Here is a 12,541-nt window from a genome sequence, read left to right on the forward strand (position 1 = left end):
AAGCTATGGGGAAAATATTATGGTATAGTATATAGTGATGATTGTCTGACATTTAGGAAATGATAATTTAGATTCCCTATTTACAACATAATCAAAAGAAATTCTAATGTATTTAATACATACTAACAATAAAATTTTAAGATGACTTAAAAACTTGAATGCTTCTTAGGGTGACACATCAAGAGGAGTGATAAAGAAAAAGACAGATTTAACTGCAAAAATTCAAACTTTGATATGGCAAAAAATTTACAATAAATGTCAAGATCTTTTAAAATATGTACAATAGATTTAATAAAGATTTACTGATCTTACTGCAAAATGAATACATAAAATACTTTGAAGACAGTTTTTAGTAGAAAACAAAAATCCCATTAATTGTATGAGTGAGTTGAGAACAAAAGACACCACTAATGTTAATTTTGTTCACTTGCATAGAAAGAGATGAAGACACACAAAGCAAATTTGGCCTAAGTATTGATAAAAATAAAATAATTTCATGTTTGTTAATTGTTCATTTCACAAGTCAATCAAATCTTGCAACAGTATACAAAAAGTGACTTGACTTTAGGTAAAGCCTTACATATTCACTTCCCTTTTATCATCTCGCTTCCTCGGACTTGAATATTATTACTAATCTCTGCATGTAAGTGACTTTGAAGATGTTGTAATTGTATTCTCTTTCTCTGCTTAGCTAAATCCTACTTATTTCTTCTTCACTTTCTCCATTTCTTTGGGTATGATTTTGCTATGTAACTTATTATATTGTGATGCACATTGAAAGAGTAAAGTGAAAAAGAGTGTACAGAAATAGTGAATAAAAAGGGAGTATGAGATTACATAATGTGATTAAGGAGGGCCTCTCTGAAAAGGTTGCATTGGGATCAATCATGGTCAATCATGAGAAGAAATAAGCTAATAAGAGAGAAGAGTGTTTCAAGCAGAGGTGAGGGGGTAGCCAAAATAAAGGCCCTGAGCCACCAAGAGGCTTGTTATGTTAGTTCTGTCTTTTGTTTTTAATTGAAGTATAGTTGATTTACAATACTGTGTTAGTTTCAGGTGTACAGCAAATTGATTTGGTTTTATATATATATATATATATATATATATATATATATATATGCTTATGTCTGCATTCATTTTTTTCAGTTCTTTTCCATTATAGGGTATTATAAGATATTGGACATAGTTTCGTGTTATACAGTATGTCCTTGTTGTTTATTTTATATATGGTAGTGTTATGTTTCAAGAGTTGCAAGAAGGGACATGTGGCTAAGTAACTCTGAACATAATACAGCAGTGGCTCTAGGTGAACCAGGAGAGATAGGCAGGGTCAGATTATGCAGTCCTTTTAGGTCAAGGCTAAGTATCTGAATCCATTCAAAGTGTAGTTGGAAGCCATTGAAGGATTTTAAGGTTGGGGAGTGGGGGTGACTTGATAAAATTTATGTTTTTAAAGATGTGCTCTGCTAACCTTGGTTCTAGCTGTGATGTCCCTGAAAATAATTACTAAATATGGACAAACTACACAAAGCAACTTTTGGAAAGCCCTGGAGAGCAACTGAGACAGGCTGGGTATAGGGCTCCTTTCTTTAAGAGAAAGGAAGGAAAATGATGTTACTCAAATATTTTGGCTGTTTCGTCTGAAGATATTTTTTGGTTTTCAGTTCCTAGGAATAGAGCCAAAGCAGAAAATGGCCTATTTTACAAAAGTGAGCTTGGAACTGAGAAAATGGATGGGACTTGAGGGAGAAACATCTTGGCGAGATGAACTTCAGCAAAGTGGATACAATAATCTGTATGCAAATTTTCTCTCAAGTAGTTGGCTGATTCTTTAGCTATGCCTGTGTAGAGCAAGATTTCAAGAAACCTGGCAGAAAACAGTGGCTAAAAGCCAAACAGGTGAGCAGGAATTTCAGGTACACAGTGCAGGGAAGGCAGACACTTTATTCAGACCCTGACAGGTTGGAGGGGCCTTGTTTGATTCCAAGTGCTTCCAGCCATGACCCAGAAAGGTCATGAAGAGCAGTAAGATTCTGTTGTAGGAGTATAGCCATAATGACTCTGGTCCTAGAGTAGGGACAAATTGAAATAGCTGCTAAGAAATAGATTACATGGCGGATAGTGACTCAGAACCTTCAGGAAGGAGAAAGTTGATAGAGTGAAAGCTCAAACTTGATTTTCCCAGTAGTAGGATTATGCAAGATTCATAAAGAAAAATAAACAGTATTTTTGGTTACCTCTGAGATGTGGACTCTGAATCTGGCTTGGAATGAAATCTACTGTCTTGGAAGGATTTCCTTGAATTAGCATATTGTTTCTGGAGAATTTGCTTTATACTATTTTCTGGATTTGAAGTACATATTAATCATTGTTTGCCAGAGAAAAAATAGGATGCGTGTTTGTGTATATGTATATATGAGAGGTAGAGAGAGAGATTTGCTATAAGAAATTAGCTCACACAAATATGGAGGCTAGCAAGTCCAAAATTGGCAGGGTAGGGTGGCAGGCCGGAGAGCCAACGGTGCAAATGAAGTCTAAATGTAGTCAGCTGGAGAAAGGTAGTCCTCTTGCTAGGGAGGCCAGTCTTTTTTGCTTTATTCAGGCCTTCACTTGGTTGAATGAAGCCTACCCATAATATGGAGAGCTTTACTCAAACCGCCGATTTAAATGTTAATCTCATCCACAAATACCTTCCAAGTTAACATAAAATTAACCATCACAAAGTATAATTTGAATAAAATGCGTAGGTATTAAGTTTTCAGTGGAATGAGTTTTGACAAATATATATTCCTATTGACCACACTATAATCGAAAACATTTCCATCACCTCAGAATGTTTCCTCATGCACCTTCACGTTCAATCTCTTACACTGTTTCTCCCGAAATACAAGGCAACAATTGATTTAATTTCTATTACCAGTTTTTCATGTTTTACAGCTGTATGTAAATGGAATTTTAAATACCTGGCTTCATTTGCCCAAAATGATTTCTGTGGAATTCATCCATGCTGTTGTGTGCCTTGATTGTACTTTTATTTATATTTCTATCTAGTATCCCCTTGTATAAATATCTACAATTTGTTTACTCATTCACATTTTAATTTGTTTCTGGTTTTTAGTATTAGAAATAAAACTGTAATAAACATTCTTGTACGAGGATTTTTGGGACAGAAGTTTTTATTTCCCTCCAGAAAAGTATTTTGAGGTGAATTTTCTCAATCATGGGGTAGGTATGTTTTAACTTTATAGTGAACTGCCAAGTGGTTTTCCAAGTGATGGTACCAGTTCCTCTTTCACCAGCAAAATATGGGAGTTCCAGTGGCTCCACATGTCTACTACTAACAATTGGTTTTGTCATTCTTTTTAATTTTAGCAATTCTCGTGATGTGGTTTTTACTTGCATTTCTATGATGAGTAATAATATTGAACACCTTTTATGTGTTTACTGGCCAGTTTTGTGTTCTTGGGGAAGTGTCTGTCAAGTGTTTGCCCATTTGTATTGTGTTTGTCTTTTTATTATTGAGTTTTTGGGATTAAAAAAATATATATATATATGCATACATGTATATTCTAGATACAAGTTCTATATCACATATAGGCATTGCAGATATTAATATCCAGGTCTGTGGTTTATGTTTTTATTTTCTTAATTATTCCTTCTGATGAGCACACATCTTGTTGTTGAAGTCTTATTTACCAATTTTTTTCTCTTATTGTTAGGGCTCTTTGTGTTCTGTAGAAAACTTCATCTATCTTAACATCACGAAGATATTTTTCTCTTTTATTCTAGAAGTTTTATATTTTTAGCTTTTAAATTTCTTTCTATCATTCACTTTGAATTAAGAAAAATTTTCTTAACAGTTTTATTGAGGTATAATTGGCATACATTAAACTGCACATATAGCATAGGATGCCAAGTATGGCATCTCAAGGGAGTCTGATGTCTCAGTCTAATGGAAATTATGCTATTTCACATTTTTTATAGTTCTAAGCACACATTTTTAACATATACTTGCTATGCATTTTTTATTCCACCAGTTTGATGTATACTTTAAAGTCTTGAAGCATTATTTTATTCAGTCTTTTAACCCCAGCCTTTAAGTGAGGCAGTGGTTTTATCCCATCCTACTTGATAAGCTACACATTAGTTAGGACCAGAGGTTGCTATGAGGGCCACCCTGCTTTCCAAAGACTCAATTCCTTTTCTCTTTTCAATTGTATTTTTTGGTAAAATATATATAACATAAAATTGATGATTTTAACCATTTTAAGTGTATAACTTATTGGCATTATGTACATTCAAACTGCTGAGTGACCATCACTACTATCCATCTCCAGAATTTTTTCACCATCCCAAACTGAAACTCTGTATCCATTAAACAGTAACTCCCCGTTCCCCTCTCACCTTAAATTCCTGGTAGACACAGTTGTACTTTCTGTCTCTATGAATTTGCCCATTAAATATTTTTTTTATGTATTGGGTGAAATAGAAGGGAATATTTTTTCCCCATGTGAATACTTGGTTATTCTAGCACCTTCCAATCCCATTTTTTAAACTTCAGTTTCAGCTTGTTTCTGGGCAACTTTAAATCTTTCAATACGTTTCCTTTAAGCACAAGGTAAAGCATACTTCCAGATATTGGGAAACCATGCCATAAATACATGCCTGGCACTTGAAAATAATTTTCTGGCCTATTTGGAGTAGCTATAATCCATGTCTTTTAAGAAATGTGGAAAGAGAGGAGGGAGAGGTTAAGTAGTATTTCTAGAGTAATGTGTTAAGCCAGCAACAGGGTGAAAAAATAATCCAGAGTTGCTGACTCCCAGTGCAGGGTTCTCATGAGGGGCAGTTGTGAAAACATCAGTTTAAGCAATACTAATAAAGATGCCAATAGAGATGTGGTGTTTATTTGCAGATGGAAAGGAATAAAGTCCTTTCAATTTTACTTACAAAAGGGTATGACATTTCCTATTATAAATATTCTTAATATTTAAAGGTATTCTAATACATGGTTCTTGGTTAAATACAAAAATGCATTAACAGGTCCATTATCACCAGGAGCACTACCATCAGTGACTTCATGTTCCAGAGAATATTTGGATACCTCTTTTACAGGGATTGTTTAAAAAAATGGGATTCATTAACTGTATAATACTGGACCTTATTCATGTTCCTATTTCTGAAATTCTTTGTCAAAAGTAAGTATTTTAACTGTTTTGAATGATTTCTCAGCAAGCTCTTGTTTATTACATGAGTCACAATATTTTACAGGTTACAATTAATGATTTATCATAAAGAAACTGTCTTCCACTGTTCCCAATATAGATTCAATAGAGGCTAGATCTTCAGTCTCAGACTTTGTTCAGTTCCAATACATTTCTGTATAATATGAATAGTTTGTGGGCCACTTTGAATTAAAACCGTCTCAGTTTAGAAAATAGCCCAATTCTATTTAATAATCAAAATTTTCAGTTTATTTAACATAAGATTTTTCTACCATCCCAGGCTGAGATCAGCTTCAGCTGAAAGACTTGCAGTAGGAAGGAGCGAGAGGCTGGCTTTCCCATCTGGCCCTTTCACATCTCTATCTTTACCAGCATTTGATATTGACACTATTTTTATTTTAGATATTCTGATGGATGTGAGATGATATCTCATTGTGGTTTTAATTTGCATTTCTCTAATCTTTAGTGATGTTTAACATCTTTTCAAGTGCTTATTTGTCAGCTATATATTCTTTTCAATAAAATGTCTCTTTATGTTTTTTGCCCATTTTCTAATTGCATTATTTGTTTTTTACTGTTGAGTTTTGAAAGTTCTTTATGTACTATAGGTATTGGTCCATTGCCAGCCAAATGGTTTGCAAATATCTTCTCCCACTTTGCAGCATATATTTTCATTCTTTTATCAAGGTATTTAGCAGAGCCAGAGTTTTAAGTTTTGATATAGTATAAGTTATCTATTTTTATTTTATAAAATGTGTTTTTGACATCAAGTCCAAGAACATTTTGCCTAGCCCTAGATATCAAAAATTTTCCCTTAAGTTTTTTTTCCCCTAAGTATTTTATAGTTTTACATTTAAATTCACAATCCATTTTGAGTTAATATTTTTATGAGATGTGAAACTGGTTATGTTCTTTTTTTTTTTTTAATCTATGGATATCCAATTCTTCAAGAACTACTTGTTGAAAAATCTATCTTTACTCCATTGAATTAGTTTTGCACCTTAAAAAAAATCAGTTTGTGCATATTTGTGTGGGTCTATTTTTGGGTTTTCTGTTCTATTCCATGATTTGTGTTTGTCTATCTGGCAGTATCACATAGTCTCGATTACTGTAGCTATCTAGTAACTGAAATTGGGTAGACTGATTCTTCCCACTTTGTTCTTTTTCAAAACATTTTTAAGCTATTCAAGTTTCTTCCTTTTCCTATGCAAATTTTATAATAGTTTTAGTCTATTTCTACAAATTCTTGAATTTTGATAAAAATTGTATATTACTTATATATCAATTTGGGGAGAATTGATATTTTTGCTATGTTGAGTCCTCCAATCCATAAACACACCATATCTCTCCAATTATTTAGACCTTTGTTGACTATTTTCATCACCATTTTATAGTTTTCAGCATACAAAACTGGACATGTTTTATTGGATTTACTTCCTAAGAACTTCATTTTTTTTTGGAGCACATTTCTTAAATCTTGAGTTCTCTAGCTATTTTGCCTTCTCTCTTTCAGAAACTTTTTATATTTGTTTTATATATAATGTACAGAATGCATAACTATATTTAATGGAGGAATAGAAAAATTTACATTTATTTCATCTTTCTAGATGTGGAAGTTGTGATTATTTTTTGAGATTTAAATATTAAGAAAAAATCATATATTTACCCATTTAGTTGTAATTTATGGTTCTTTTCCCCTACCTTTGTATAGATTCAGTGTTCCAGCTGTTATTATTTTTCTTCTGCTGAAGGATGTCCTTTACCATTTCTTTTTTTTTTTTAAACAATAGTAATCCTTTTTTAAAAAAATTTATTTATTTTTGGCTGCGTTGGGTCTTCTTTGCTGCGTGGGCTTTCTCTAGTTGTGGCGAGCAGGGGCTACTCTTCTTTGCGGTGCATGGGCTTCTCATCGTGGTGGCTTCTCTTGTTGTGGAGCATGGGCTCCAGGTGCACAGGCTTCAGTAGTTGTGGCGCGTGGGCTCAGTAGTTGTGGCTCGTGGGCTCTAGAGTGCAGGCTCAGTAGCTGTGGTGCACAGGCTTAGTTGCTCCGTGGCATGTGAGATCTTCCTGGACCAGGGCTTGGACCCTTATCCCCTGCATTGGCAGGTGGATTCTTAACCACTGAGCCACCGTGGAAGTCCCAACCATTTCTTATAGAACAGATCTGTTAGTGAAGAATTATTTCAGCTTTGAATGTCTGAAAGCACCTTTATTTCACCTTGTTTATGAAATATATTTTTACTCAGAACAGAATTCCAGGTTGATTTTCTTTTTAATTCAGTATTTTAAAGACATTGATGCAGTGTTTTCTCACCTTGTGTTATGTCTGATGAGAACTCTGCCGTCATCAATATTTTTGTTTCTCTGTATGTAATGTATCATTTGCCTCTGGCTGTTTTTAAGTTTTTTCCTTGTCTAGTTTAGATCTATTTGATTATATTCTGTATGGGTGTAGCTTTCTTCAAGTTTCTTGTATTTGCAGTGCATTATGTTTGTTGGAATTGTAGGTTTATAGTTTTAATCAAATTTAGAACTTTTTCTTCAAAAATTTTCTGTTTCCCCACTCTCTCATCTCATTAAGAAATATCAGTTACATGCATATTAGATCATTTGAATTGTTCCACAGGTCTCCTATGCTCTTTTCATTTTCTTAATCCTTTTTTTCTTTGTGTGTTTCACTTTGGATTATTCCATTAGATAACATAATTTGGATAATTCTATGACTATATCTTTCAAGTTCACTAATCTTTTATTTTGTAATTTCTAATCTGCATTAAGCTCATGTTGTATATTTTTCATCATATGCATTGTGGTTTGTATTTCTTGAAATTTGATTTGAGTCTTTAAAAAATGTTCTCTGGGTCTTTACTTAGCATTTTCAGCATATACAGCAGAGTTATGATGGTTTTAAAATTCTTCACTGATATTTCTAATATCAGTGTAAATTTTGATCTGGTTTCAATTGATTGGCTACTCTTCTCATTGCGGGTTTTATTTTTCTACTTCTTTCATGCCTGGCAGTCTGATTAGATGCCATTCATTTTGAAATTTATCCCTTATGTGTGTGTGCCCACATGTGTGTGTGCATGTGCGTGTTCATGTACTATATATATATAGTATATATATATATACTATAGTATAGTACTATATATATATATATATATATATATATATATATATATATATATATATATATATATATATATAGTACGTACTGTATATATATGAATAGTATATCCCCCCAGAGGGAGCATGGCGGGAGCGGGGGGTGGGGGCGGTGTGAGCGGGTAGCTGATTGCCCGGCAAAGAGGATGCTGGGAAGCCTGACAGCCTCACCTTCACGGAACTTCTTCAGCGCCAAGGGTGTACCCTCCTCGTGCAGCGTCACGGTGGGAACATCCAGGAATACGATGCTACCACCCTCAGTGCCCAGGGCTGCCCTGTCACCAGAAGCCACCAGACGGACCACTGTGATATGCACGAGCCTGCCGGCCAGCGGCACTATAAAAGTCCAGGCGCCTAGGCAGCTGGAAGCTGAGGGCTCCCTTCCGATGGGCGCAGCCATTGTGGTGGACGATCTCCCAAAGATGGAGGTTGCTGTCGTCCAGCAGGGTCAGGAGGTGGCCCTGGGCGGGCTGGAGGTGCATCTGGGTGATGGTGGCCATGTCTCGGTGCAGGTGCGTGAACTGCACACCAGGGGGCACCATAGATCTTGACGGCCCCAGACCTGGTGCTGCTGGCCGTGACGAGAAGCTCAAGGTCGAAGGCCAGGGCGCTGGCTGGGCTGGTTGGGGAAGCCGTGCTCCTTGGTCTTGGGGAAGGCGAAGAGCTCGTGCTTGAGCTTCTCGTGCGGCGGGTTGAAGCCTTGCCTGAGGAACCGAAATTTCCTCATCTTGAGCCCGGCCGCCTGCCCGCCACCGCCCGCAGGATGCGCCACGCAGCCCCTCGTGCGTATTTTGTTGAATTTATATAAATATTAAGCTTTGGGGGCTCAGAGAAGTTACTTGGAAAGAAGTTTGGTCCTTTCAGGTGTTTTTGTTTTTTTTAATTTGTTATATGTGCCTGGAACAGTGCTCAGTTTATGGATAATTATACCCCACTACTGAGGTAAACATTTTCTGAGCACTCTGTCGCGTGAATTAGGAGTTTACACAGGCCGCCTGGAGGAGTCAGACACGATTCGAACCATGTCTGTGTTCCAGGCCCCGTTCACTCTAATTCTTAAGGTTGGCACTTCTTCAGCCTCAGGTGGTTTCCTCACTAGCAGATCTCCAGAGCTCTAGGTCTCTTCAGCGGCCCCTTCTCTTCAGGTACTCTGTTCTGTGGAATCTTGCTGCCAGGTTCTCCTCAGACTCTGCTTGTCTCCTCAGCTCAGTGCATTCTCCAGGTTACGCCTAGTTTCCTCCTCCCTGTGCCATGGCCTGAAAAGTCTCTCAAAGCATTAAACTAGAAAACTTGTTGGACTACTTTTATTTGTTTCGTGCCTGTCAGGGATGACTAACATTCATTGCATGATATCCATTGTTTTGAAAACTACTTTTCACATATAGTTTTTTTTTTTAATTTTTGGTAGTTTGGGTTTTGTTTTGTTTTTATTTTTGTATTCAATATGTCAGTTTGCTTGTTTTTGCTTAAAACAAACTTTTGGTAAATCTTGGCCAGAGGTAAAAGTGTGAGAAGTTCTATTTAACAACCGTAATTTATTAGTTTTCAAATGCTACTCTAACAAATTGTTATAAACTTAGTAGCTTAAAAACATGAATTTATTTTCTTATGGTTCTAGAGGTCTAAAATCAAGGTGTTGGCAGGACCTTCTGGAGGCTTTAGAAGAGAATCCATTTCCTTTAATTTTCCTTTCCTAGAGGCTCCCTGCGTTCCTTGACTCATTCCCTTCCTCTGTCTTCAGAGTACCTCACTCTAGCCTCAGTTACCATCTTCACAACTCCTTTTCATGACTTTGATCCTGCTGCCTCCCTCTTACAGGACTTCTGTGATTACTTTGGGCACACCCAGATAATTTAGCATAATCTCTCTATCGCAAGATCCTAAACTTAAGCATGTCTGCAGAGTTTCTTTTATCATGTAAGGTAACATATTTACAGGTTCCAGAGATTAAGACAAGGACATCTTTGAGGGCGGTTATTCAGTTTACCACACATGTCAAATTCATTTTAGGACAACTGCAGAGCTAGCAAGTAGATATTCCTTAGGCCCATATACCGTATCTCTACTTTTTCAGAATAATTATTTTCTGATACTTACGTTATTATTCCTTTTTTTATTATTCCTTTTAATTAAAATATTAAATTAATATTTATAACATGGCAACTGTTATGATCTATAAAAGAATATGAGTATGTTCTGCAGTTTACTTTGAAAGAACTTACATTGAAATATATCTAGATGATGTGACAAATTGTAAGGCATATAAATAATAATTTAAAAACACATGGGTCAAAGGAGTCATCTGTAGTAAAATTTTTGAGCCAAATTACAATGTGTTGAAGGTACAATGTGGGTTGTTTTTTTTTAAGAATAACAGAAGATACATTGGAGGTCTCCTTATTCGAATTAAAGATCTGCTCATCATACTAACCTAGTATACCTTAGAATTTTCTCAAATATATATCAGTTTAAGTCCTCTCAAGTATGGTGTTTGAGACATAGAACTATTAGGAATAACTATAGTAGTAGTTTTAACCAGCTACATTTCATTGTAGTAAAATTGTGTAATTGACAAGGTTGTATTTTGTAAGATAATTAATTATTTCATGGCATTTCTTTATAGCACTGATGTCAAGATCTGAGATCTAGAGTTGGAAAGACCTGTGTTGAAAACTCTTTAAGGTAAGTCTCATTACCTCTTGTGACGTAATAGAATATGGGTTTGTGCTCCCAGTTCTTGACACCGATTTCCTAAAACCCTTGTGATTTCTTAAGTAATGAAAACACTAGGAACACATCTTGTTCTGTTGAGGCGACTCTGGGTGGGCTCCTGGTTGGTTCTTGGAGGGGCGTTAGTCACCAGAAAGACATGATTAGATGCTTGGTATTTTCAGCTCCGCCCCCATCCTCCAAAGAAGGGAGTGGGGCTGAAAATGGAGTTAATAATTGATTATGCTTACGTGAAGATGCCTCCATAAAATTCCAAGAGTAGGGGGTTCTGGGAACTTCCAGGTTGATGAACACATTCATGTGCAGGGTGACACATCCCAACTTCACAGGGACAAAATCTCCCAGGCTTGGGGCTCTCCCAGCCTATGTATTACTTCATCTGGCTGTTCATCTGTATTCTTTTATCGTATTCTTTAATAAACTGGTAAATGTAACTAAGTGTTTCTCTGAGCTCTGTGAGCTGCTCTAGTAAATTAATAGAACCCGAGGAGGGAATTGTGAAAACCTCCATTTTGTAGCCAAGTCAGACAGAAGTTGTGGGTACTCTGGGGACCTACTACTTTCAGTTGGTATCTAAAGTGTCGTGGGAGCATTCTTGTGGGACTGAGCTCTTAACCTGTGGTGTCTGACCCATTTCCAGAACTGAGTTAAATTGTAGGATACCCAGCTGGTATCATGAATTGCTTTGGTGTGGGGAAAAAACCCACACACATTTGGTGACCAGAAGTGTCAGTAATAGTGTTCTGTGTATAAACAAAGTAGTGTATGTCAATTATATCTCAATAAAACTGAAAGAAAAAAAAAGTAAAGGAGAAACACACAGGAGGAAATCCGTAGATTTTTTTCAATATACCTCTTCATACTGCTTTATATAGACTCTAAGATATTATCTACCTCATAGGGTTGTTTTCAGATTAAATGAAGGAATATGTATACAGTACTGAGTGCTTTAGTTATACACAGTTGTGTTAGTGCTTAGTGACAAGTAGTTAGGGCGTAAAAATGTTAGTTGTTGTTAGTACTATTTTTATGGCCTGAATAGTTTCAACTTTTGATGAGAGACAGGAAGGAGAGCAGTCAACTTTTGTTAAATCCTTGTAGAATATGCTTAATGTGTTAATGTTTACCTCAGTGGAAGTAATCGGAGACTTGGAGATGAGGTTAAATTTTGAAAATTCTGAAGATTAACTGACAGAGAGCTTCTTTAATGTTCCCTCTTTATTAGTTTGCATAATCGGGAGAGAAAACATGAAAAATGGTTGTCTGACAATTTAAAAATTTGAGCAATTCTATAATTGTGACTAGACACATATCTAGAAGTGAAGTACCATTTATTGCAAACAAAAAAAACTTCAAAGATTAATTTTCTCTAAATGTCCATATGTGCACATTATTTATTCATTACCTGCTTTTTGAAAAAT

This window comes from Mesoplodon bidens, assembly GCF_964165515.1.
Source record: "Mesoplodon bidens genome assembly, chromosome: 8".
Lineage (NCBI taxonomy): Eukaryota > Metazoa > Chordata > Mammalia > Artiodactyla > Ziphiidae > Mesoplodon > Mesoplodon bidens.